This window comes from Colletes latitarsis, chromosome 4 (assembly GCF_051014445.1).
Source record: "Colletes latitarsis isolate SP2378_abdomen chromosome 4, iyColLati1, whole genome shotgun sequence".
Classification (NCBI taxonomy): Eukaryota; Metazoa; Arthropoda; class Insecta; order Hymenoptera; family Colletidae; genus Colletes; species Colletes latitarsis.
In genome coordinates, this window is record NC_135137.1 from 31121794 (window position 1) to 31146802 (window position 25009).

At 34.2% G+C, this 25009-nt stretch overlaps 1 protein-coding gene across 1 annotated transcript in view; it reads left to right on the plus strand.

Moving 5' to 3' along the window:
* The first annotated feature begins 276 nt into the window (after positions 1 to 276).
* Positions 277 to 25009, plus strand: part of LOC143340819 (uncharacterized) — a 39749-nt gene continuing 15016 nt past the window's right edge. Inside the window, exon 1 of the mRNA XM_076763152.1 lies at positions 277 to 513. The gene's annotated coding sequence lies outside the window, so the exon portion shown is untranslated. The remainder of the gene's footprint in view (positions 514 to 25009) is intronic.

A 25009-nucleotide genomic window follows, 5' to 3' on the forward strand; every position in this document is an offset into this window, starting at 1 on the left:
TTATTTTTCATCATTTTTCCATTACGGTAATACGCCTGTTGTATAATTACGCGCAACGTAGGCGTCCCCGACGTCTCTAGCACCAACTTTGTTCCCGAAGTTGCCGAAGAGACGGGACCAGCTTTATCGTTGCGTCCAAGAAACGGGCACCCGGTCGCCAGTGGCGGGAAGAACGAGCTATCCGTACGTCTGCGCTCCCATTCATGGGACGCGCTGTACTCGTACTTGACTCGAGCAGTAAAACTGGCAGCGTGGGTTAGACAGTGTGCAGAACCGGGAACCGTGTCAGTCCGCGCCGAGTCCTCCGTATGGGAGCTGCGCTCTCTTGGTGTGTTAAGCGGGGGTTGGTTATCGCGCTAGTATCGCCAAAAAACTAAACAATAATCTCCAGATGCGCAGAAGAGGAGCGAGAGCTCGTCAAACGAAATTCAGAGATTCAGTGAGTTAAGATTTGTGTGTGACAAGCAAGCAATCGTCGGCTCCGCAGCTGCTCGTTCGCCACGTTCAGTCCAGGTAGGCATCGTGAACGTTTCTTTCGTTTCTGTCGCCCTGATGTACGAAAAATCACACGAGGAACAATTACAACTCGTTTTAATTTTATATGAAAGGAACCTTCGAGCTTTCGCCCTTTCGAATTCACCCCTGGCAGCCTCAAGAGTTTGAAGTTTCAGCAAAGTGGCTCGTAGTCAAAATTGTATGCTGATTTTAGAATTATGATATATGTAGGAATATTATACAATGTTCGTGTAAAATTACCAGAGTATGATTTCTTAATTCGCCGAAATGACGATGCGACTGACGTTACAAGGTTCTGACAGTAAATCATTTTACACGATGTACTATGGAAATAAAAATTCGTAAACAATTTCGATATTTAGACTTTCTATACATTTGGGGAATTACTTTTTATACAACTATTCTCGAACAGTACTAGAGATATGTTTGGAACCGTTGATCCGATGAAATTTCAGTACATTTCTCAATACATATATCCAAAGTCTGTTACACGTCGATATTTCTTTCAATAAAATGCAAATTCCCAGCTCCAGCTGCAAACATGCGGCTCCAAACGATCATGAACGATCCATCAAAGCTTTTTTTTCATTTACTTTTCTCCATACGTAAATTTACTCTCGTGTAGATAAGGTTTTTCCAGGAAGAAAAATTATTCTTCGGACATATTCCACGAAAAATAATTAATTTCTTATTTGTATAGCTAACGTACGATTTCTTTTGAGTCTCTGAGCCTCAAAATGTAAACTACTTTTTCTTAAAACAACTCATATTTTTAGACCGAACTCTTGTTTAAGTACCTTCGTGTTTGCAAAGAAAATTTTAGTGCATTTATCTTAGGATTCTTATTCCACATTTATCATGCTTATTTTCGTTCTATTATAAAAGCAATTTTCTTGAAATGTTTTTATAATATTTTATGCTATAGAATGACTTTTATTCGCCATTCGTGCAGTTACTTGTTGACTTTTATCGTCTTTCAAACAAAAGTTTACCAAATCGCTCTCTTTCATTGAAGTTTGCTTTTTCCTTGTGTCTATTACATTATACTTTCATAAACTTACACTAAAGACGCGTTATTCCGTAAAATTTTTCCAGTAAACCGTTACAATATCTAGAACAAAGTTTCCTCGTGGACGATGTTTACTATGACCGGGCCTTCGACCCAGTTTTACTTGCATTTTTGTAGTTAATTCAAATATTCTATTTAATTTAACTATCTTGCCTATGTTTCGTTCACGTGTAGTAATTTTAAAATTATCGTACAATCGATTTTAACTGTCAGTTATAATACAATATATACTCGCAAACTATCCCTTCTCTTATCGAAACAATCTTTAACAAAGATCAAAATTAAATCTGAACTTAACAATTTAGAATGAAACTCACCACACTCACGCGTAATAATAATCAAATAAAAATTCTGTAGGGCCAAATATGGAAACAGAACACAAGACATGAATATAATAAATTGCAAAGCGGTGGATGTGTTATGAATTAAACAAAAATGTATAGGACATAATAAGACATAATATTGTTTTCTTACATTCCATAATTAGTTCAATCAATAGTGATCCTTCTGTACTTGTTTCATCGAAACAGGTATGGTCAAATAGAAATATTGCTTGTCGAAAATATTCCTCAGAAAAATACGTCCAATTAATAAACTGTTCTTCCCCGAAGAAACAAAGTAAATGTATCAAATGTGTTCATTTTGCTGAATACATCGCTTCTGGCGATTACTTATCTAGTTGTTTTGCCTTCAATACTTATTTGTAGACAAGCGATAGCATCGTTTCGATATTAAACAACGGTGCGGATCAACAAATGTTCGCTTCTTTACTCAAAGACACAGATCATTAAATTCAATGTTTACTTTCGAAGCGAAACGGGAGACGACAAATATCTCCTGTACAATAATTTTAAACGCTTTATCGACCGCCATTAAAAACGCTTTCTAAATCAGCAGACTTGTTTATACGCTCTAAAAATCGCTTCCTAGGCGATAAATTCTCAGAACCGAACGACTGATTATCGTCACGGATTTACGAAGAATTGGAACAGGACATACCCGGCAACTGTCAGTTCGACGATCCATATTCAAGATTGTAAACATATATATCAAGAACGACGTCGATATAAATTGTTGCGGTGAACGAGGACGTACTCTCGAAAATGGTGTAATAGAATGTCAGCGATGTTATGAAATAATAACTCGACGTTAACGGTCACCGCAATAATACTGGGTAACCCCAGTAATCCTAATACGATCGAGAAGTGGATGATTTTTATTTGAAAATATAAAAAGAATCGAGAAATCTTTCGTTATCGAGCACAACATTGAAAACCTGTCACTATATTAATTCTACTTAATGCGACACACAATGTGGATCTACTTAATTAACATTTATAAATAATAAGTAGAGCGTTCCACTTACCGATGATATTTTCTACGTTTAATTTCATTAAACTAGGTATTACAGATATTAATGAAGTTATATTCTACAAAGGATTGCATACAGAGCTATAGTCGAGTTCTTAATAACTGAAAATTATACCACAAAATGTTATGTTATTTTTCTTATTTATTTCTGTATGAATCATCTTCTGCTATATTACGAATACCGGGGTATCCTATGCATTTGACGTCCTACGAATTAAAATGATTTCTTGTAAACGCCTCGATTATATTCTTGATGATCGTCGATCCTGCGTGTTTCCGCGTGCCGATTAAGATACGGTAAAAAAAAACCACAAGGATATTCTAATGTATGACTTTGAAGGCGTCCCCGCCTTCGGAGGCGTGTGTCGGTACCAGTCGCATTAGGAAACGGGATTGGTTGCAACAGGATTCTATTTGCAAACCGGTAATCACGATCCTCGTCGATCTTTTTCCATTCTCGAACCGCTTTACCGTTTTTTTTTTTCTTCCATTCCGGTTAAGTGGCGTGCATAAATACCGACGTTCTTGCGCGCCGTGAAACACGTAGCATAATTAGCCAACGTAATCTGCTACTCCGTTGCAACGTACGCACGTGGATCATCCTCAAGTCTCTCGATCGCGTGTTGAAGATCAGGAATACCCCGCGAACGTGACGCATTCACCGCGATTTACCCGACTACTGTTCAAATTTAAAAAATCATCCTGAGACTCATTCATCAGAAATACGCGTCATCGTATTTTTGTACACGTCAAGATTTTTATTTCTCATCGTACTTGGAAGTAAATTATCGATAAGTGACGAGAACTTTTTATCCTTCGACTACAGTTGTGAAAATGTACGTCAGGGTTCTGAAATTTATCTAACACCGACTATTTTTTAGGAATTATTTTATTATTTGTTATTACGCTGTTTATGCAGCTTTTAACGCAGATAGAATGTTGACGAATATTAGACATTTTTTTCGAGTAATTCAAGGAGTAAAAACTACCCTTAAATTTATGACAGAAATAACTATTTAAACTTATAAAATTATATATTGATCGTTCATATGATAGGTTATATCATTTACAATTTGTTTGAATACTGTTCGAAAGCCAAATAGAGAGAAATAGAAACAGATCTTAAATGTGGACAAAGTTTAATTAAAAATTCCAGCTAAGTCTTGTACTTTCTCCTGCGGTAATTGATCGAGAAATCATGCAATTATCCATCTTGATACTATACAATGGACTTCTCCATCTCCTGCAATTTTCAAGAAATTTTATCAAATATGTATTTCACCCACAACTTTGAGAACAGCTATTCACTCCTAAATGTATTAAATAATGTCTCAGAATATTTTATAAATCTTTCTATTCTCAACTGTGCAAACTCTTGTTGCAGTATTTCAAACCGCAAAATGCAGTTTCATGAATTATCTTACAAGACTGATGTAGTTTGTTCTGAACAATACGTTCCCATAATCATAACATTTCTATTTTAGTCTTTGAAAAATTGAACTAGACAGTTTAAATTTTCATCTGGTGTGTTCGTATTATAGTTAAATGATGTTTATTTTTAGTGTAAAAACAAAGCTGCCGAAGATATTCTTTCTTACTGAGAGCTTTTCCTGAATAAGGTTAATCATTGAAAAAATAAATAACATATTAGATCACATTGCTACAACTGGGAATAAGAAACATGATGCATTGCAAGGGGAATGTAAACAGTATTGACTAATTCTTGCTGGTCAGACACGAGTTTTCAAAGCCACTACAACGTCTGACACAATACGATTCGCAACTACTTCCCAGAGACCAACTTCCCAGCGTCGAACAGTTAATTTCTGAAATTCGGATTGTCATTGATATTTGAACGCTTATCAACGTTCGACTGTGTGCGAGAAATAGATTTAGAAATCCGCCTTGTTTGCAAACTCAAACGCAAAAGTCACGCGACGTATTTACTTGTTCCTGTTTGTCAGAACTAGATTTCAAACATGTGGAACAAGAATTATTGTCCCTTCGTAACAGAAAACCACGGAAAATGTGATAGACTAACAATTTATCAGTGTCGATTATTTTCATAATTAGTCGATACAAAAAAAATTCGCGTACCAAGCGAATTATTATAATTCTTCGAAGCAATGGAAATAACCTTTGCAACAAAAAAGAGTAATTCGAGAATACTTTTTCCATGGCTCGTAATTTGGAAAATTGCCTCTCACGGTAGAATTATTCTGTATTATTTTACATTTATCATTGATCAGTTGAACAAGCATAGCAAGTTTGCTCTCGTTATTAGCAGCTAATTATAGGAACAGCACGCTTCGAGGCACGAACCGGTCAAATTGCTAAATGAAATAAGACTCTGTATCATAATTTAATTAAGTTGACAGCCTGTGTCGTCGTCGAGCGTGGGATGGCAAGTTGTAAATCATGTTTTTCTTGCAGTCGATTAGAATGCGCAAGGTCTTTAACAACAGCGTAGCGTTAACGATCTAACGTTGTCGTTATTATTTAACCGCGACTTAATAACGGAGGAATATTCATACGCGCCTATGCGCGAGACAATTTAGTGGATCAGAAATTTAAATTGGTGCCTTTTTGTGCTAGGAATATCTTATCTTCTAGTGGAAGATTTCGCAGACAGCACTTGATTTCCACGGAGATTTGTTTATTCGGTCGACGTTAGCATTTTGTTAACGTTTCATTGGGCCAGTCACCTGGCGCAATATAAATATTTACTTAAGAAAGATTCTTCAAAGAGAATCAAATCCACGATCGAATAACATGTTTCTTAAGATCTAGACAAATGGAAACGAGATATTTCGTACCGGCTGGTGGGCTTTATTCGCGAGAAACGCACAATCGCGAATGGCCATTCACTATTTCACAATTCTTGCACAGTTGCATGAGGATTGCTATATATAACACGCAGCCTGTACGCAAAACACACTTTTAACTAGACGCTTTGAAACGACCGTTCGAAAAAAATTCACTTATAAAGAAATTCACTTATTAGAAAACACGTTCATCTACTGCTTTCGCCAATTTTTTCCTCGTTTGCGATCTAATTTTATTTGATACCCATGCAAATTTATCTGAACATCATCATTAACGTCACGTCAAGAATGCAAATCTTCTTATGCGACTTTCGTTTAAACAGCTTTTTAATTAGCCCTCTCCCACTTTTAAATATACGCTATAGAGTACGTTACAATTTTTTTAATCGTCTACCTGCTGTTCTACGCGTGAGCAAATCTTTTGTCTGGATTATACAGGGTGTTCGGCCACCCCTGGGAAAAATTTTAATAGAGGATTCTAGAGGCCAAGATAAGACGAAAATCAAGAATACCAATTTGTTGATGGAGGCTTCGTTAAAAAGTTATTAACAATTAAATTGAAAAATTTCAAATCGTTCTGGAAAAATTATTTTTGGTTGCGGGGGTCAATTACAATCATTTTTGGTGAATACACATACTTCCGAAATTCTATCCACTTTCGAGAAAAAAATTCGAGTATGTGCTGAAAGTTTTGGGTGAAAAAAAGACTTTCGAATCGTTTTGGAAAAATTATTTTTAGTTGCAGAGGTCAATTGCAAGCATTTTTGGTCAACAGACATACCCCCGAAATCCTACTCAGTTTCGAGAAAAAAATTCCTTACCGAAAATATAATTTCTGGCCAGAAATGTCTGCCCGAATTTTCATGCGAATCTTCAAAACGTCATAACTTCTGAACGGATTGGACGATTTTAATGTTTAAAAAAGCAAACTACGCGTATTTTGGCGGAGAATATGTACAAATCGTAAAAATATCCGAAAAGTTAATTCTTGACCCCGTAAAATGAGAAAAACGCCATAAAAATGATCCAATTTTCAAACAGCCATAACTCCTACAATTGTGAATATATTTCAATGAAACTTTTTTTTGAAGTAGAGCTTATGGGTACCTACAAAAAAGTATTAGACAACTTTTCTGTAGGACGTCAAACAAAATTACTGAAAATGAAAAAGGAATTTTTAAGAAAAATCGACGGGGGTAGGTGCCTAAATTTTTCGACGAAAAAAAAAATTTTTAATTAATTCTAAAAAAATTATTTTCGGTTGTGGGGGTCAATTACAATCATTTTTGGTCAATAAACATACCCCCGAAATCTTGCGCATTTTCGAAAAAAAAATTCAGTATGGTCGGAGCTTTGAACGTTAATAACTGTTTAACGAAGCCTTCATCAACAAATTGGTATTCTTGATTTTCGTCTTATTTTGGCCTCTAGAATCCCCCATTAAAATTTTTCCCAGGGGTGGCCGAACACTCTGTATAAGATAAAATTAGTAATTAAGTGACCGATAACTTCCTATACTTTATTACGTAATTGTATTGCCTTGATATACTTAATGGTTTGTAATTCTTTTATCACATTTATGTAAACACGTTGATATTTTTATATATTTACTTTTATGCTCGATCAAATTATATGTTGAATTTTTCACATATTTTCTACCGAGGTCCGAAATAAAATAGTTAATTTATCAACTTCATTTTACGAACATTTATTTGCACCAAGCAATAACTCAATTTTGTATTTCTTATCTAAATTATTCTCGTCGCACAATTTCATTCTTGATTCCTGCCATGCATACTCATTGTTTGAGTAAAGATTAAACAACTTCGTATAAATTACAAGGTTATTTATAACTAGAAAATATGAAAGACTTTATTCATGACTTAATTATGTTATTTTGACTCAGACTTCGTCGAAAAAATTATTATTAGTATAAATCTTTATACATTAATCACGAACATATATATTTATATTGCAATGAATTTTTCACGTATTTATTTATACGTATGCAATTTTCATAGATGAAATAAGCAATAAGGAGACGGTGGAACGATATTAATGACGTGCTAGGTTCAATACCTCATGATTGAACTTTGATAAATCCTTTCTTTTGAGCAAACAATGTTCGTTTACAATCGTTTAATGTTCAAATTTGATATCTGGAGAACGAAGGTCGCACATATGCGCATATTGTCTGATGATACACGGCTATTAGCATAATATGTACTCTAAACGCTTCAGGTATATTGATAAAAGTCGCAAGCAATGATTAAACAAACACCAACTTTGCCATATCTAGAACTATAGAAGACGTTGACTTCAATGTTTCCGTTTAACTAGCAATTATATTATTCATATTCTCGTAATAAATTAATAATACGTACATTTGAAATGTTTACCTTTGACCGTAGACAGACGATAAAATAAATAATCACTTGTCACTAATGCAAATACGATTCATGTGAAAATGCTTAACAAAAATTCAATTTAAAAATATTGTATGTGTCAAATGTTTTCGTAGAAGCTAACCGGAAGATAAAATAAAGAAAAGTTTTAATCAGTAATTTAGTCGAGAAACCTGAAAGTTTACTTTTACTTTTTAACATTTTCACCTTTTTCTGGGGTTTCATTCTCTTCGAAAAATATTTCTTAAGCAAATATTTGTGTTCGACCAGGAGACTGTCCAAAAGAAATAAGTGAACAAAATGCTAACATCGACTGAATAAGCAATCTCAAGTGGCATTTATAAAATTTTCCATTTCAAGATAAGATTTTGTTTTCCAATATTCACAACTATTTCGTGTTTTATTTTTAATTCGATCGAACACGAAGGCAATGATCTATGATAGAGAGATAAAGATAAATGTTATTATTGTTTTCGTGTAAATTGTTGTTTGTTCCTAGAAGAAATTTCGTGCCGAATAGAAAAAGTAACGAAACGATAAATCGACGAATTTATTTATTAGCAAGTTTGATTGAAACAAATTCAATCCTCCGAGACTCTTACTTCCACAGTTGACATTCAACTTTCCATTTCAAATGCACGTTCGAATGAACTGAGTCATCAGTTCTCTGATCAATCGACCAATAAATATCCTATTTCGACACGAACTGGGGCAGAGTAAAATTCTGAAGGATAGATCGTAGACTAACAAGAATAATACAATCGAAAGAGAAAGAAAACATTGACAAAAGCGAGCACTCGAAGAAACCATTGTTCTTCTTTCTTTACGTAGACGAGGCACGACGGATCGATTCACTGGAATACTAAGGATAGGGAACATAGAGACTGTATTCATAATAGAAACTAAAATTGAACGGACGCTTGGGACTTATACTCGACGATTTTTATACTCATGATCTCATACACGCGATTTCATATTCTGTATTTTATACTCAAATATTCACACCCGCGGCTATTCTCATCGCGAATCTTTAAGATGTCATTCTTGCGTAAGAAAGTATATTTTGAAGAAGCAAAAGAAAAATACATGTTCAAATACTGGCACATGGTTTGAAAGACACATCAAACTGTCAGCCTGGATAATAAATTGTAGTAGATTTAAACAATTTCGATTCGAGAATATTAAAATTTTGAATCGTCAAAATTTAAAATAGATTTTTTGGTCAATATTTCGTGAAAATATTTACAAAGAATGCAAATGATGTACTATTCAAGCATCGCAGACAACGCAATGAAACGCAAACTAAGATTTTAATGCCACTTGCAGGTAGAGAACATGTATTTCAACTGATCGATTGACCAATTAAAAGTTTCATGTTAGCAGTCACGGATACATGACATAAAATAAATATTGCTTAATGATAATCATGACTAGGTAATATTATACCATAAATACAAGTATAAATATTATCAATACTATCTCTGATAAAACTGCCAAATAATCCAAACCTGTCCAGACGATGGAACACCTTGAATCGCTGATACTGAATTACACTATGTAATACAGAATTAACGAAATATCTACATTCGAAAGCCCCTGATAGCATTGGTGAGATATCAAAAGTTGTTCACGTGAGAGCATTTCCAGAAAGCACGATGGAACTTGTATTTGAACGAATAGAATGTATCAAGTCCCAAGAAAATGAGGATGTTCGAGCTATGAAAGGTAGCAACCGAATAGAAAGGTAGACTAACGAGAAATACGTGTTTTAGTAACTTTCGTGCAAGTTGCATCACTCTTCTGTAAATTTAATCCGACAACAATGACGTTTAACAAATTTAAAATAGGATTTACGTGGCCTTCTTTTTTGGTTGTAAAAGTATAAATGGCTTTATCTATATTGACGTTTCGGCTAGAGATAAAGGCTCTTTTGAAGATATAATTTTGAAGGGGTTTTCCCGTGCGTAAATGCATAATAATAATATACAACGTTCTAGAAGTAATAAATTAAAAGAATAGTAAAATTTTGTCTGATAAAGAATTTAAATATAATTAATTCAAACATGTCTAGAAAGTTACCCGTATTTATTTTTCGTAATAATACTAATTATAATACCAGTAATACATATTCAATAGTATATCAATTATAACCTTTAATCATAAGTTGTAAACCTTTATATTTCTTTCGTTGGTATAAAATTAACTTTATGTTATACATTAAAATGATAACGTTTCTTATATTTTCGTTAACATAAAAATACCATACAAATTCATTTTAAAGTGCATTTCATCTCTGGCCAACATATTGATAAAAATGAAATTGTTTCTGTATTACTCTTGTGATTAAAAGAGAAGTCCACGTTAATTCCATTCTAAATTTAAAAAAAAGTAGTCCTTCGTTTCAAGGCGAAAAATTGGGTCCGTCAATGGAGGAGTGAGATATCATTTTTAACGCACAAAAATACTAAAGATTCCTATAATAATGTGTATTAATACGAGTTGCTCCAATATGTCTGTCTACTGCCAACTGTTTCTACTTACGTTAAACTCTAAATCGTACTCTATTGCACGCGTGCACAATAAATTCTTAAAGTCGATTTTCTGGGAAACGAATAAAAAAATAACTTTCATATTTATACTTAATCTAAATATACACAAACCTCTGAGCGTTATGATTAGACTGATATTTATGCATTAATGGGAAATTTAAATTTCCCTCTACAAAGCTTCCATTTCATTAATTCTATTAATAAAAATATGAATTTCCATAAAGATCCACAGTCTAGTTATGATATTCATGAATGATACTCATGAATTACGTTATCGTACTAGTGTTTACTTTACATATACAATGCAGTCGCGCTGTGCAATAAAGACGTTAAATAAATAAAATACACTCTGTACTCATTTCGTGCAAATATTCGATGCGTTCAGAGTTCTCTGACGCGATCGCCTTTGTGATTCACCTTCGACTCTGAATCATTGAGAAAGAAGTGGATCGACGCGATCGCAAAGTTTGGTAGAGACTCAACGATATAGTTGACGTTTATGTTGAGTCTAGGAGACCGCGATAACTCCAGCGGTATCAATGACGCAAACACGTTCATCGTCTGTGTATTGAAACCTTTTTTTTTCAACTTCTTTATCCATCTCGTTCCCCCGTTGTTGAACTCCCGTGCACGTAACGCGATCCGCGAGTCCGTAAATCATTTGTCGACGCTAATGATCGGCGTATCGCGAGCCTCTTTGCCCAGTTATGCGACAACGTGTTACACGACGACGCTAAGCAAGGGTATCACGATCGACGTCGTCACCGGGCGTGATTCAGCGGAGCGTTACCTCTTTTTCCAACTTCATCGATCGTTCGCGATCGTTACAGAATTTTCCTTCGTTTCATTTTTTTTTTTTCACCCCCTCCCCCTCGGTTTCAAGGTACTTTGGCGGCTCCAGGAAACGCGTCACGTGCTGGAGGTACTCGTGACCCCTGGCGCAATAAATGCAACAACATGCCACTGTCGCACGCGTGACTTACTCCGATGTTGATCTTCTTTTAAATACATTTGCACCAAGGAAACGAACCACGCAAGGTCTTACGTTTCTCATTTTTACGCTGATAATAATACTCGAGAGGTCGCACCGTCTTTGGGACGAAAGAAAATTAAAATTTGTTTCAAAAATATGACACCTGAAACGATTGTATGCAAATTTTAAAGGCGTTTGACTTAAAGTTTTTATGAAATTTGACACTAATATTGAGACTCTTTTCTTCTAGATTTCATTGCTTTTAATCGCTATAATGCAATAATTTTAAGTAAAATGAAATTCTTCGTGATTACCTTTATTCTTGCTTGCTATTGTTTTATAGAAACGATATTTTACAGTAAATACATCTAATTATGCACACGCTCGCATACGTTTTGGTGATTTAAATCTCTTGGTCATTAATTTTCCTTTACGTTAATGATAACTAATTATATTGCAACGCGTGCTGCACCTGTTAATTACACGCGAACACGAACAGAACCAATACGTATGTTACGAGTGATCATGCATTTCTATTTTATTGATCATTTAGATGAAAAACATATGCATTGCATCGTTAAGTAAAAATGACAAAGTGGGGCGTGTTAATATTGAATATTTCTGACTGGAATATGTATCTTTTACAATGTTAATACAAGTTCCTGTGTGGTATATTTTTAATTATTTTCTGGTTCAATTAAATACTACATAAATATGTAGAAACTATAGAAAGATATGTAGATTTTTATTAATAGAAATCGAAACATTTATACGATTCTGCATACGTGTAGTTCGAGAAAAGAGCTATGTAGCGTAAAACAGTACAAATTAAATAACTATATTGTGATCAAAACTAAGTTTTTCACACATAGTCTTCACTAATTTATGGAATGTGAACAATTTTTAGAAAAGTTCCTGTGTGACTAGCAGTCATACGCGAAAAGCCATACTCAATTTCCCAGGTCGTTTATTTTTTATAGCTATACGTAAACGCTTTAATGTGTCGCAGTAAGCGGAAGCATCGATTGTTTTTTCCTTCAAGCATAAATTCCATACGAACAAAGCCTTCGAAATTGAAGAATAATGTTAGAAGAACTTTGTTAGCAAAGAATATCGCGTCTTCGTCTCTTTTTGAATTAAAAAATCTGTTTCGATTTTCTGAAGGATAGTTTCGACTCAGGCCCTAGTAATGTACTCAAATTTCGTTTTTTGTAACAAATTGAATCAAGGAAACTGCTCCAAAGAATAGCGTTGCAAGAAAACGAGAGAAGCCGCAAATCAACGATTTTTGTGGTCGTTTGTCAATAAACGCGGGAACCATTTCGCACACACTTTGCGGTAACTTAAATGACTGTACGCAATAGTCATAACACCACCGCGAGCTTCAGAGTTGGATTATCATGGAAAAATATTTTAAATACTGTTTGAAATAATAGATGCTATACGTTTCTATTAAAATAATATTTTATATAAAAAATTAAATATTTTAATTTTGATAAACTAAAGCATAAAGTATAAAAATCTTTTGTACTTATTAAAATTATTACATTTTTCCCAAAACTAAATACATATAATTTCATATTCGTTTTGTATTTTATTGTAAAATATATTGTCTCTTATATAAAAGAAAATTATTTTGTAAAGTTTAAAGCTTTTAAAAAATGGTCTGGGTTAAATAGAATTAACATATGAGAAGCTGAAATATTGGCTCAAGGTATTTTTAGCGAAATCTGCAGACACGATATATCGGCTTCTGTATACTAAAATAGTTAACGCACAGAACAATTTTTAGCTATAATAAAGACACATTATTTTAGACTTCGAGACAGTCAGTCTGTCATTTACATCTTTTTCTTCTCAAAGAAAATTATACCATCATCGTTCTAATTACTATTCATTTATCTAACTGCTCACTCAAGTTTAAGTAAACGTAGGAGGTACGTACATTAAAACTAACATCCAACGAAAGTAATTCACGTACGAGCACTCTATGTCTAATGTACTGTAATGTACTGTTATCTGATGTAGTTGAGTTGACACTTCGCATCAACAACAATATTCTATCTATCTAGTCACTTAACAGCATCTACGTATCTCTTTTAAAAAAAAATGTACGATAGGCGGGTATCCCATTTATCGAATATCCACACACGCAGGATTATTTGTGCCTCGTTAAGCATCATTACAAGATAGCATCTACAAATTGTAGGGAACGTTGGCTAATGAAAAATAATTCTCTTGGAGCTATTAGTTTCAGAGGCAGGCCATGTTATGATCGACAGTCGTGGCAGAATAACATTTTTACTATTTTTAAATTCACTACCATTGAATAAATACCTATTAAATTGTAATTGATATAGCACATAATTACTAGTTAGTTTTGTTTTCTTTGTAACGTTTCAAGTGTAGAAGCGAACATCTAACATAAAGATACACGTGGAGCAGTTAGTGACTACAAAAACTACTAGTTAAAAAATTACTAGTTAATTTTGTTTTCTTTGTAACGTTTCAAGTGTAGAAGCGAACATCTAACATAAAGATACACGTGGAGCAGTTAGTGACTACAAAAACTACTAGTTAAAAAATTACTAGTTAATTTTGTTTTCTTTGTAACGTTTCAGTTAGTTAGTGACTACAAAAACAAGTTTTCGAATTAGTTTTGTAAAATTCAAAAATAAATCCCCAGATTCAATTTGTTAAAACTATAATTCGTATTCATATTAATCTGAAAATGATCATCTACTATGACCGTTGTGTTAGTTAACTATTAGTTAAATTCCAAGAGAAGAGTGGAAAAAAAATTTGTAATATAAAAAGACACAGATAACTTCAGTAATTCTTTTTATTAATAGAACTTAGCTTGGAGAACAGTTTCGAGACCACTGTCCTAGAAGATCAAGAATCATTTTAACCAGGAAGTCAAGTGAGTCACAGTCGAAATCGACCGCAATCGACCCACTTCACTGCTGGATTGGGAACACATAAAGACTGAAAAAAGTTCATATAAACTTAAGCCCCATTTGACCGTCTTCCCGAGTTGCAGCCATTTTTGTACTCACGGGAACATTAGTTGCTTACCTTGGCAGGAAGTGCTCGAAACGACCTTACCTTCGGCCTAAATACAAGCATAAAGACTTCGTGTCATCGAGTTTCTCAGTTTTTTTAATACTCCACATATCTTGTTCAAGTATTTCAACAACAGCAATGGGGCAATTAATAAACAAATGTTCGTAACTACCCACAAAAATAAAAATCCAGTGAAATTCTGCAAGATCTATCCATTTGTTAAAAAAATATTCAAGAACTGCTTGATTACTCGACTGAAATGTAACGATGCAATATTATGCACGGATTACGTACGACATACAATATCTGATGGAATATCTCCCAATAATTTATTCAACTGACTATTCATGAAATTGACGTAAGATTGACTTGCTAATCCATCTTTAAGAAGAACAAGGAGTTATCGAACACTGTATACGAAACCAGTTACACAAACTCAGCTTGTAATCATGATTTATGCCAATACAAAAGTGACTATAACTCGAGAAGAAGATTTAATTATGATTGACTCTGTGACATTCTTTCAGTTTTAGATTTTTAAATTAATATATATACATTGATGTACTTTTTATTTACTAGGGTGTGCTTCATATATGTATATGTTGTAATTTTTAAATTCTGATTTATTCTGTGTATCACTTTATAGTAAATTATAGTAAATTCTACAAATAGGAAGAAAATAAAATGGTAGAGGTAATTTTGTTTGAAGAAAGTATTAACCACTAATAATTAGAGATTTTATATCTTGATTAAAGAAATAAAACAGAAACTAGACCGACGTCGACCGTAATAAACATTCTTCGTAAGAAAACTTTTCCTTAGATATTATAATAGATAACTATAACGCCATCGAACGATAACGCTACTTTAGAACAAGTTTCTAGATAGAATAAATGCGATTGAAATAGTTTTATAACGAAAGCAATCGTGGAATTGAATATCCACAGCTTTGAAATTACCTTCTCTTTTCTATAAGACAAATTGCTACTACCTTATATGTATCTTTCATTTCATACATACTTACTTATTATTAGTAATTTTAAAAGTGACCACAAACTGTTTCTTGTCTTCAATCATAAGAACGCTGTAATCACTCGGCGAATAATGAATATAAATTTGAGATTCGTTCGTAGACTGATTTCCATTTACGATTATTTTAAATCCACGTCGAAGCGAATCAAATTCGTCGAAATCTCTATACAAGTTTGATCGTGCTTTGGGTCAATTAGTTCGAATGCTTTCTTCGACTCGTTGAACAACTGTTTCGCTCGGACAATCGGATATTAAGAATCCTCTGGCGCCCGTACAACGAACGAGGCTTGTCGGAAGAGGAAAGATCACGTGCCTCGTAATACTTAATGCCCCGTTAGCGTGCAGCTAAGCGAGCATAAAGTTGATCGTTTATTTATCGGTGCTCGCGTCGAGGTGCGAAATCGGGTTAAGGTTAAGCCGGCGTAACCAGCAAGCGACCAGCGACCAGCAACCGTGTAACTGTTGCAACGACGTTGATGCAACGATCGGCGTCAGGCTGCACGTTGAAAAGGCTCCGGTCAGGGAAACCGACGTCGTATGCATAATTTATGACGGAGGATCGCGCGTATTAAATATAGAGAAGCTCTAAACACCGCGCGAGAGTCTAGACGACCGTTAGCGATAACACGCGAGACGCAAGAAAGTGCGCCGAGGATCGATTTTCCCGGTCGAGAAACCTCGCTGCTCGCTACCAGGCGAACCAAGAAAATCGCTTTTTTCCTCTTTTTCCACTCGAGAACAGGCGGTCGTGCGCGCACGTGTCCGATCCTCGACATTCCTTCGCGTCTGCATGAAATATTAGCGCTTCGTGCGCTTCGTCACGAAAGCGAACGCTTGCCATTAGATTTACGGACGTTGATTGTATACTTCTACTGAAACTCGTCACGTTGATATTGGAACGTTAGAATGCATTTTTTTTTTTATTGTAGCATTTAAACGACAGCTGAATGGGACGTATGCATTCGTTTAAACTGAGATTGTATTTATAATTATACAGAAAATTTTATACATTGATAAAGTATTATATGATTAACCCATTGACTGCAAAGTTAGAGCGTCTTGCCCTGGGAGACAAGTTTTTAAAGAAAACGTGAAATTTTCCAAAATATAATAATTTACAGATTTAGTATTTAAATGGCATTTACAGTAATTTTTATTGAGGAAAAACACTGGGAGATATCTCGTAGTTGGCTGTCAATTGGTAATATAGTTATAATTTATTTTCTATTTTTTCTTTTTAAAGGTTTAAACAAAAATGAGTTTGAAGATAAAGTCATGGTTTGAGATCGTTGATAAATGTCAATCATTTTGTGTATATTATTAATTATTAATATTCTTTCGACTGAGGCTTTTGCCTAAATGGAATAGACCGGCCACGAGCGGTACACGTTCTCCGCGTCTTTGTCTCGCGAAACGTAACACGAAGGGGACACGTGATTTCCATACACAGGGGTCGACAGAATTTTATCATTCCATTAACGATCGAAGGAAGATTATTTTTGGACATTGTTCCCTCAATTCGGATATTTGTACAGTTATCAGGAATAATTCTGTGAAAGGAACGTGTTTGGTGCAAGGTGTTCTTGAATCGCATTTTGTGTTTTTGCAGAAGTTCTGAGAAAAAATGAGATATTATATATTGTGTTATTAAGTTTAGAGTGTATTTAGAATTAAAATACAGACTACATTTTATGAAAATTGTGAAAATATTTTTAACGCAAACTTAAATTGCTAGAAAGGTAATATTCATGATTTCTTCACCTTTGAATATGAAATCTGAAATCCGACAAATTGGCGAGTTCCATAAATCTAATGTTAATTCGAGAACCGAATAGTCATTCGAAGCAGCACGTAGGAGACAAACAAATCAATTGTCATTCTCTGATTCGCGAGTGACGTACGTACCATTCATTTTGGGCAACAGTGTTTTGGCTGCCTTCGAGAATATTAATGTTTAGCCAGTGGTCCTGGGACGTGGGGCGTACTGTGACTGTTTTCTGAATGAACTGGAAATTGTTGGCCGTATTTAACACACTGACGGATCGATATCCGAAAAATTTTCTACGAGGACAAAGTGTTGTCTTTAAACAATTATTCTGTCATCAAAACTGATCATATCTAATTAGTAATTATCAAAAGTTGCAATTTACAGCAATTCATCATTGATAATTCAAAAATTAGGAAAACTATTTTTTAGAAGTTCTGTAGAAATGTTAAAATTTTAAAAACAGGTGTTCAAATTTTGCTTGTTCTTGTTCTGTAAATAACATTTCTGAATATATATATTTTTATAAATGTAGTTGTGAATAAAGTGTAATAGCAATCTTTTTTAAAAGGAATTATATCATTTTCTTGCACAAGTGGATTGTTTCATTATTCTATGCAAAAACGTGGAAGTTATGTAGTTGCATTTTTGCTGCATCTTTCTTTTCTGACTTTCAAACGCAACCATATGCGTGTTTTTTCGTTTTTAAATTACTGGTGAAGTACTTACTTTCACGTATGTATTCTCATCGAACCCCTTTACATACAGAATTATAAGATTTATAAGAAGAATCGATTTGTATAAATGAGTCTTCTTTAACTTTTCCATTCTGAAATTATTGAAAAGTTGCAGGATAAAATATTTGTCTGTATTATCATGCTAATTAAATGAATTTAGTTGATGTATGAAAATAATTTGATATATTGAAAAATTCATTTTGTTCGTTCTATTTCATAGAATTATCTGTGTAATTACTTCAATATTATTCGTGTTATTTGTTGAATTGAAGAACAATCATTTCAAGGACGCAGTTTCCATTAGGCTTTCCGGAAGTCGTCGAAACGAATAAACGATACGGAAGCGAAGATACAAAATTTGCATTTAAGAGTACAGCGTAATTATTGGAGGAATAAACCACGGATTATTCTAGTGAAACGTAAATTCATTACATATAATTAGTTACAATTTATGCACATAAATAAATTTTCAAGCTCAATTTGATTCTTACGAGCGGTATTATCGAATCTAAAAATACTTCAAGTGTACATTATAGATACTAGTTTCACTTACAACGCTTTACGCTATTAAAATGAAATCGAAAGCAAATTAAAAATATATATACTTCGAGTACAAAGATGTACTTTATAAATCATATTTCGAGACTGCAATACTTTGGATTCATTTTTAAACTGACAGAATATGCTGTTGAAACACAAATAAATTCCCACGGTAGAGGTAAACAATCAATTGTTTTCTAATCTCTTTTTGTACTTTGATCCGCGAGAAATAATTATTTAATTTTATTTGGCCAACGAGAATATTAATTTATTTCATTCGACTCGATAAAAAAAAAATATTGGGCACCACTGTTGCAGAGTTGGTGGTAAATCTGGTATGTAAATGCAGTTAAGTGACATTTTCTTATATTTCCCGTATCGACGTGTGATAAATATACACGTCACTAGAAAATAAATATCTAAAGTCAGACGTCGATAAGAGAAACGTCGATAGCAACAGGTACTAATTCGGCTCGCAGACAGTTGCACGTCGCTCACGTTTCTCACGTTGGCAATCACGTTTCCCGTGTGGCACGTGTGTGTTGTTGCGATCAAAAAATGTTGCAACTTAAATTGTGAGAACTACGAATTCTTTGAAGGAATGCAATGAGATATTCGAAAATCGTTCGCGCGTGTATTTAATTGCAAATAACGCTGCCTCGATCGAATCGATCTTCGTTCGAAAACAAAATAGAATATATCGACGAAGAGCAAGCCGTAGTTCCTATAGTTAGAATGCGTCTCGGATATTTAACATGCAAAACGTGTCCGATCTTTTCGACTTTGATTTACATCTTATTATAGATTCGCACCAGTCGATTGCGAAAATAATGCTATAAATTAAGCGTTTCTTTGATTCTTGCTTACCTTGTGTGTCAGAGAAATGAATCGATCAAATTTATTTATTTTTTTATTTGATTGCTTGTAAAAGAGGCTCGATAATTACTTGTGAAAGAAAGTACTTTATATGTTTTGGAACGTTAATTTATTTTAAAAAGAACTGTTTCGTGTAACTGACCTCATGGAACTAAATAGCTTTGGTAATCAGATTCCTGTTTATGCAATGTAATTGAAAGGTAAATGCTAATATATGTATTCTATGTATATAATAAATATGGTAATATATATATTTATTTTTTACTTTTTCCTTAAGTTTATCACTCCATAACCTATACTTATTTCTACTTCCACCGTATCAATTTTTTACACAATCTTGATGCAATAAAGAACTATTATTGCTATTGTTATTACAATTATTATTGTATATATCGAATTTTACAGCTTACTTTGCTCACAAAGAAATTTGTGGTTATCAAATAATGCAATTGAGTTTCTCGATGAATACGTTTTATTACGATCGAGCAGCGAGAATTTGAATACAAACTTTGCAAGAGCACTCAAGCGTCGGTTACGTTCGCGAGCAGCGATCTAAACTACTCTCAACTCGGTTATACATTGATGTTCCTGTAATAAATACGCTTCGTGTATTGCAATTTATCACGGGTGCTAATACGTTGCGCAATTACTCAAGGATTTATCAGTTATCGCGGGAATTCCATCTCTGTGCTATTGATTCGTTATCATTCAAACAACTGAATCAAAAAAAGGATCATTAATTCAGAACTATGCATGCATGAGAATCACCTGTTGTGCTCCACTCGTTTCAAATCGAAAAATACAACTAAAATCAATTCGACATGGTGCTACTCAAAAGAATTCAGCGGTATCAGAGTTTAATTTACTTAATTCCATCACGTATTATAATTCGAAAAAATAACAACGAAGTTGAGAATTTATGATTGTAGTTTTCAATAATTCGGATAAATGAACGGATGAAAAGAATAATTCTTAATTCATAGCCAAACTGACTTTCTCCCGCGTAATTATTTCAACGATAACCGTGCGAGCATTAAAACTTTTCGTTGACGTAATTCAAGTACTTCGTAATTGATTTTGTGACTGCAAAGGCAAATTGCGTACGCGGCAACGCTATGGGCTTCTACGTGTTGTTGCAATATTGATATTTGTATCGCGTCGGGGGATATAGTTGTGTAAATTAACACATGTTCTGCCAGTGGGGAGTTTGAGGTTAAACGATAATTAAAAGTAATCAAGGACAGTGATATCGGGACGAGATATTGCAATTCCTGTACGGTAGATGCGTATCGATGTGATTGATATATGTATTACGAAATGGTTCCATTTCTGGACGTACGGTAAAATGACGTAAAGAGTCACACACAAGCGCGATTTAAATATTTTACGTGACTGATCGCTCCAGATAAGCAAATATCTGCATTGTAAATTACAATTTTCTCCCACTTTCTTCGTAATATCAGCGTTTTTTAACCAATGAAATGATGCAATCATTTTTTTGCGCGTTACACTAAATATAAACGTACTTTAACAGTTTCAAGACCTCCGAAATTGAGATTTGTTATTACTATGTTATACTATGTGTCTCCCAAATGAAGTACCCGGTATTTAATTTCGATAAATGTAGAAAAATATTTTATACTTTTTACTTTTGAATAACTAATCCCATTGGACTAATATTATTAGATACACTGCTGCTTCTTACTAAAATAATTAATTAAATAGAGAAAGCTACGAATGCCCTATAATTTGACTTGTAACTGCGGCAGTTGGTTGTCGATAAAAAGGAGGTAATTCATCTGAAACTCAATGACTATGCAAATTGTCGTAATTATTCACTCGATTGCGAATATGTACGAAAGTTTCCATAGAAGTTAAAATATCAATCAATCTCGTACGTCTGTAGACGTACGTTTTACGTCACTGAAGATAGATATAGAACCGATCGAAATTAATGATAAGACACCGGGCGATACATCCCTTGCTAAGTCGGTGCTTTAGATCGCTTTAAAGTATGCACGATCGGCGAGATATTTTAACGTAAAAGCACGATGGTGTCGAAAGAGGACACGAATGGAAGAAAACCGCGGAGCTACTGTTGCCGTTGCGCATTTCGTCCAGCAAAGAACGCATCGTACACAATGCTTAATCAGTCCTCTGTTCAATCTAGAGTTCTTATCTTTTTCCGCGAAAAACATCGGGAAGGTTAATCAATTGCTGTTTGTTTTCATCGGAGGATCACCGCGAAGTTTACATTGCAACGAAAATAGCAGCTCGTTCACGGAACGTGCAAGAGGCACAGAGATAAAGCTTGACAGGGGACATGTCTGACTACCACATGCACGATTCTACTGATGAAAAGATTCACGAGTACATCGTCGCTCAAAAGTTGAGTGCACCACTGTCTGGAGAAATAAACAATTGATATTTGTATTGATTCTTTGAATATACCTGCAGCCCAAATATAACGATTTCATATTCTGCTGATATTGAATCTTCTTAAAATGTAAGACACTTTATATATACTATGCGAATTACATATTGAGCTACACTAAAATTAGATTGGAATATTTTGTTCGATAACTTCAGTTTAAATAAGAAGCAAAGAATCGAGACTGACGAAATCAAAAGAATATTTATCGAAATTGTTTTTTTATAACACGATTGTGTCTAAATTTCTGAATGATTTAAGTCGATCGTTACTTTTTATATATATTCGTTATTCGCAGAAATTTTAAAAACTGTTTTATGAAAATCATAAATAGAATTTGATTTTATGCAATGTTCTTTCAATATGCGAGAGCAAAATTCGTAATAAAATTTATTTTTACGTAAAAAAGAAACATCTTTATTTAAAGATCGATGTTCCAAGCTTTTGTGTGGCGTTGTATATGACTCGCTCATTGTTCTTGCCGACATTGTGAGCACTGTGCGTGTGATTTTAAGGAAGAAACGCGAACAATCTTCGAACAATGCACATCTCCAGATAAGAATAAACGGAACTGGCAACATCGTTCTTTATAATGTCGGCCAAACAACCCTACGGGCTGAAAAATGCTGAGCCATTAACGTTGGCATCGATCTCCTGATATTCTGAAAAATTGTGCATAATGTCGTGTAATCGCAAACACGATTGTAAATTGTTACGTACAATAATTAACGACAACGTTCGATGTCGATCGAAATCAGGAAGTGATTGCTAATGGGCTATCGAAACGAGAAAAATGATAATTTTCAGCGCCTCTCTTGTTTAACCTTCCTCTTAAATATGGTAATTGTTTAAATTATCATAATTACATAAGGGAAGCCAGAGTATGCTGGACTTTGTGTAATCCCAATCGACCACTCCCATTCGACCAGATTACATGAATTTGAATTTTTTATCTGAATTTCGTCGGTGTCCGTTCGATTTTCGCGATTGGCAACGTAATAGGTTGTATATAATCTTTTTATAGATGATCGAAAACAGTAGTTTGAAAATCTCCGATTCATATACATTTCGTTATGTTTAGTTATAAATATTTTCCACTCGAATCTCCGTTGCTAACATTCTTTTCTTCTACATTTCAAGGTACACACAACACGTAGAACGAAGAATATAACCGTACTACTTTTATATTTATGTGTAATGTAATGGGTTCTCTTAGAATCTAGGACAATGAGTAGCTCTGAACGATACAAAAACTGTGTATAGGAAAAAGTTGATTCCCTAGATGAATTGATTTTAGTACTTTCCCAGCAAATCAACTTTCTACCATCGTTAAACTCTTTTATCGTTAAATGTCTCCAATCGCCTGAGCAAAATTATTTTTGCAACGCGTGAAACGAACATTATGTAAAAGTTCGTGGAATGATTAGGTAGAGGCAGTTTCACCCGTTATATTTAGTGGACGCTTAAGAGAAGACCCTTTATAGACTTTCCGCGTGAGTGTAAGCAAACTTATTTGCGACGACTGACTGATAAGTTTAAAATATTATCTTTATGATTCCTGTCCCGTTATCAGGTGTAATTCTGAGTATAAAGCCATAACTCTGTGTACCGTAGATAGACGCATCTATATTTTACTCGTTCAGAATATGTGACGCATGTCGAGCCACGAATTATCAATGCTCGAGCGTCATATTAGTAGGGGGATGAAAACAATTATATATTTTATTTATAAGAAAACGAACATGGCTTAATAATCTGGTATTCGTTGTTAAAATATACTGTACGTATTCTACAAGAATGAATTGCAATTTGACATATTCATTCGTGATTTTACATTCATTTTACGATAAAATTTCTGAGACATCTAATTAAGATACGTAAATTTATTTCAAGACTCGACTTTTTAAATTTGTCAGGGTAAACGTGTTCAATTTCTCACTGGTTTTCAAAATTCCCTCTACGTTGATTCTCGTAGGATTCAATTTTTATATCGAATAGAGCAACGTTCAAGGCGCAAACGTTTTGCATGTTCAATTTTTCCTTTCTGATATATTTTTGACGTTCAAACATTACGATTTTATAGATTGGGATTGCCATGATTCGTCGTATAATACGAAATTTTGGAGTACTTCGTTTTACCATCCTGACTCAACTCTGTATTATACTTTTAACATAGAATCAACAAATTAATTCAAATCCATATATGTCAGCTATATGTTTAGTAAGTATTTTAAGATTCCTATATTTTTTATAATTTACTAATATTTAGATGCTTTGCAACAAATTGCAATATATTGTATAACTTTCCTAAGAACTCTAAAGAGGATCCAGTATAAGGTTGAAACGTTGTCTCTATCTATTAATCAAGTTATATGTTATCAGCAGTACCGTAACCTATTCTTATGCTATTTCCGGCTACACGTGCAGTTTTCACGATTCTTGGAAGAACGGTGTGCCTGATTCTTATCAGCGGGCATTGTTCTCGTTCATATTACTTCCAGGGTGCGAGAATATCAGCAAAATGAGCACGTTAATATTTGATCGGTTCTTCTTTCTGAAATAGCGTGTAGCATGACAGAGAAATGACAGATATCGATCGTGCTATTGCTAATGTCGAGATGGCCTACCTTTGCGGTATGTTCATTCTCGCGTACCCTACTTTTCGCACAGCGCAAGAATATTTATAGACTTTTACTCCACACGAGCGTATTTCTTCGACGCTCAAAACAAACGATGGGCGATCGATTTATATTTTTGCGTACACGCGAACGCCTCGTCGTTGGAACCGACGTCATTGAACTTTCACAAATCTGCCAGACGACCACGTCCGTTTAAATATTCCCTCCAATTAATT